General features: G+C 41.7%; 1 long non-coding RNA gene across 1 annotated transcript; it reads right to left on the bottom strand.

Annotated features, from left to right (window-relative positions):
- Positions 1-1,511: 1,511 nt before the first annotated feature.
- LOC138802163 (uncharacterized) lies at positions 1,512-3,758 on the bottom strand. Its single transcript, XR_011364693.1, has 3 exons — positions 3,671-3,758; positions 3,451-3,596; positions 1,512-1,806 (listed from the first exon to the last, which is right to left on the bottom strand). It is a non-coding gene; the product is annotated as an uncharacterized lncRNA (long non-coding RNA).
- Between the last annotated feature and the right edge of the window lie 565 nt (positions 3,759-4,323).

Below are 4,323 nucleotides of genomic sequence, written 5' to 3'. Positions count from 1 at the left end.
AGATTGAGAGAATGAATGGTTTCATGATGACCAGACTTCAAAGAGAAGTCATATACAGACATACATATCTGATCTATCCATGCTTGACCATCATTTGATCTCAGTAGTAATCTTTATAAAAAAAAAAAAAAAACAACTCATAGTATCAGATGAAGAAATTAATTTGTTTTTCTTATCCTAAATCCATCTTCTTTTTCAGCTGTTTTGAAAAGATAAGAGTTTAATGAAAGGATTCGGAAAAGCTCTTTTATCAGTAAAGTAAGGATTGATGAACAGGGTGGATCTGTTGTGCTTTAAAAGGTTTAATTACTTGATGTTACCAAACACGTAATTATTATTTCATTATTATCCTGTCACAAATAGATTGTTGTCATACACAGTATTTTTTATACTGAAAAACACTGCACTTTTTCTGGCAGTTTTCTGAGCCAAATTCAGAAGTAGTGGAAGAGTGGATTCAAAAGGCATTAGAAATATAAAGATGTTATACTTCTCATTCCTGCAAGATCCTCTCTTGGCTTAAAAAAAACCTCACCTAAAAATGTATATGTTACCAGCTAAAGGCCTCATTTTGTTTTTGTAGTCTGAAAAAACCCCACAGAAAACACTCAAAAACTGTCAGCAGTTTTTACGGCTTTTGATGTTTTGTTTCAGATTTTCTTACCAGTCATGTTATTTTTTTATCATGTGATTCCTGAAATTTTAATGAAGATTTTGGAGAGAAAATGGTGTTTTTTTTACCTAGAGAAGGTGGGAGGGGAAAAACATATGTAAAAATGCTGCTGTCAAAATGGCAATATATTGGTGTTGCAGTAAAACAGATCAGATCGCTGCGATCACAGGAGAACTATCTGTTGTCAGGTTAGACAAAGCCCTGTGCTAGGCCTACATGACTGCCACGATTCAGCCTGCCTAAAGCAGGCAGAGGCAATAAAGTGCAGGTCTAACAGATCGATGCAGTACAAGGCCATGTTCACACAACATAAAGTAATATTCATGGCCGTTGCTGCCGATTTGCAACATGGAGGTGATTTATACTTTACTTACATTGTGCTGCAGCTAGAGGGAATCCCAGCCGGAGTGTATACATATAGTATACACTCCAGACGGGATCGCTAGTGGCCCCGTAAAAAAAAAACCCACATGTCATTTTTCTGCCGTCGCTATTCATCGAATAGCGGCTACAGAGAACATGTCAGCTCATACAACAAAGCGGCCGCACGCTCCATGGTGTGCAGCGGGGAATTCAGCTGAAGTGAAGATCATCCGTCTGGTACTGCAGTACCGGCTGGGATGATCTTCTCAGGTCACAGAACGGCCAGTGTCTTACGCCATGTGAACATGGTCCATATTTGTAATCAAGTTACTGCTCATAGAAACCCCTTACAAAAGTATTTAAAAAATGTTTCCCATCCAATAGTAAAAGTTTAAATTGCATCCCTTTTCCCATTTTTTAAATAAAAATACTACACTTACAGTATTTGGTATCACCACACAAGGATCACATTTTTATTCACACGTGGTAAACAGTGTATGTGCAGAAATGTCCACAATTGCTGATTTTTGGCCACATCAAATTCCCCTAAATAAAAGTGATCAACAAGTTGCATGTATGCAAAAGTGGTTTAAATAAAAACTAAAGATTAGAGATGAGCTGATAAGCAAGTTGTATTCCCTAGGGCTCCATCCGACTTCTTCAGCCATAGGTATTCAAATGCAGAACCATTGGACTAGAGTTGCTCGAGTTGCGCTCATCTCTACTAAGGTTAATGGTGCAAAAAATTAACACTCACGCAGGCTCACAAACTGAAAGATAAAAAGGTATAGGAGCCAGAATAGAGAGATTTTAGGGACTATTTGCGCCCAAATAACAGCTGTTATTTCAAAACAATGGCCATTATTTCAAAAATGGACATTATTTTGAAATAACACCCATTATTTGGGCGTGAAATGCAGTTGAACAGCCAAAATAAATAAATAAATAAAAATAACCTGGTGTTGATATATACAGTATGCATACAGTATACAGTGGGGAAATCTATTTGCCACTCTTTTGTGTAATACTATCAGCGTAAAGCTTCCTTGAATCTGGTTGTTAACACTTCTGTACGTAACAACCACTCTGGCCGGTTGCTAGGGGCGTGTCTGCGGCGTCCATAGCAGCCAGACTTGTTTCTTGTTTTCTGCTCTGCTATTTCTTGATGCAGCAGTGGCCAGGGTATTACCTTCCCGGACCATTAGCATTAAGTGTTGGTGTTGGTGATCTCAGTGATTTTGATTGACAGCTGACACTACCAGTCAGCTGTCGGTAACTGGGCCGGGTTGGGACTCCTAGTTCTACAAGTACATGCACTTGTATCAGGTCTAGTGCCTGAAAAGAAGCCTAGTAACCCTAGTGTATCTTGATCTAGCATTCCTCTGACCTGTTTATCCTGTTTTCCTGACCTCTGGCTTTTGACCTCGACTATTCTTTTTGGACTCGGATTTTGTACCTGAGTATACCGAACGTTGCTGACTTGGACTGCTGACTATGCTTTATTGTGCGTATCTGACTGGTCTTGTTTTGTGTGTTTCACTGTACCGCAGGTGAGGGAATGCCACCAAGTTTTCCGCTGCCACCTAGGGCATAGTGTGGCAAGCAGGTAAGGACAGCTGGGTCGGGTGTCAGCGACAGGGACTGCATTGTCTTCCCAGTCCCCATCCTAACACTGGTCTTTTCTCTTTTGCTATTGGGGTTTAAGGGTACAAACCCACTTGACGTATTTGCTGCGTGAATCAGTCTTAAAAATAAGCAGGCAAAATGCAGGTTGGCTTTATACGATTGTTCTGCGTTAAAATACGCAATTGCGTATTTTTGAAGCGTGAAGCTTGTTGTTAGCAAAGCATCAGTTGTTAACAACCTGTGCGAAAAACGCATGTAGCTTCACGCTTCAAAAATACGCAATTGCGTATTTTAACAACTGATGCTTTGCTAACAACAAGCTTCACGCTTCAAAAATACGCAATTGCGTATTTTAACGCAGAACAATTGTATAAAGCCAACCTGCGTTTTGCCTGCTTATTTTTAAGACTGATTCACGCAGCAAATACGTCAAGTGGGTTTGTACCCTTAGGGTGCGTTCACACCTACAGGATCTGCAGCAGATCTGCAGCAGATTTGATGCTGTGTTCAGTTATTTAAATGAAATCTGCTGCAGAAAATCAGCTGCAGATCCTGTAGGTGTGAACGCACCATTATAGTGTTTTTTTAGTGTGTACCAAATAACTAGGTTTTAATTTCCATTTTTTGGCAGTTGGGTTGACCCATTCAGCTCAACTGCCAGATTACAGTAATTTTACCTGACATGTTAAAAAAATTAGGTTCTGGGGGCCTAAAAATTGTGGGCTTTCTTTCATCCCTCCAATATTTTGACAAAACAAAAAAGGGAAAGTCCTGGTACAGTTACCAACCTCAACTGTCTTTGCTAGGCCCCTCACGTTTGAAGAGTCCAAATGCTTTGCTGCCATGTCCGGATGTTTTTCCCAGGCCCCTCAGGGTTGAATCGAGTGCTGCCCCTTCCCTGCCACCTCCTGCTCCACCGATGTCTACTGCTGCCCTGGGAGTAAATTAAAGGGGTTGGCCACTATATAGTAAAATAGGTCAGTACAAAGTATTAGTAAGTGTACTCACTGTATATACTAACAGCAGCTCCCTGTGTACCTCATAGAGCTAAAATCAGACTCCCCTTCACCAAGCTGGGCTGCCCTGCTCTGTTTTGTTTCAGTCCACAAAATGGCCGACATGGAGGAGCATGTGACCAGGCCCCACCCCCAAGTGTCCACCATAGACATATACAGGCTCAGTGGTGGACACTGGGGGGCGGGGCATGGTCACATGCTCCTCCATGTAAGCAATCTTATGGACCAAAACACCACAGAGCAGGGCAGCCCAGCCTGGAGGAGGAGAGTCTGATTTTAGCTGTATGAGTTACATAGGGAGCCCCTGTCTGTAAGGGCTGTGAGTACACTTACTAATACTGTACACTGAGCAATTTTACTATAAAGTGGCCAACTCCTTTAATGTTTTGCTGCTGGTCCACTGATGTCCACTGCTTTTCTGGGAAGAAATTGATGTAACGCTGCTGGTCCACTGATGTCCATTGGTTTTCTCGAAGAAAATTAATGTAGCAACACGGTGGCTCAGCGGTTAGCCTTGCAGCGCTGGAGTCCTAGGTTCAAATCCCACCAAGGGCAACATCTTCAAAGAGTTTGTATGTTCTTCTCTGTGTTTCCGTGGGTTTCCTCCGGGTACTTCAGTTTCCTCCCACACTCAAAAACATATGG

The sequence above is a fragment of the Dendropsophus ebraccatus genome, chromosome 9 (assembly GCF_027789765.1).
Source record: "Dendropsophus ebraccatus isolate aDenEbr1 chromosome 9, aDenEbr1.pat, whole genome shotgun sequence".
Lineage (NCBI taxonomy): Eukaryota > Metazoa > Chordata > Amphibia > Anura > Hylidae > Dendropsophus > Dendropsophus ebraccatus.
The sequence above is the reverse complement of the archived record's forward strand: the minus strand, read 5'-3'. Positions and strand labels throughout refer to the sequence as shown.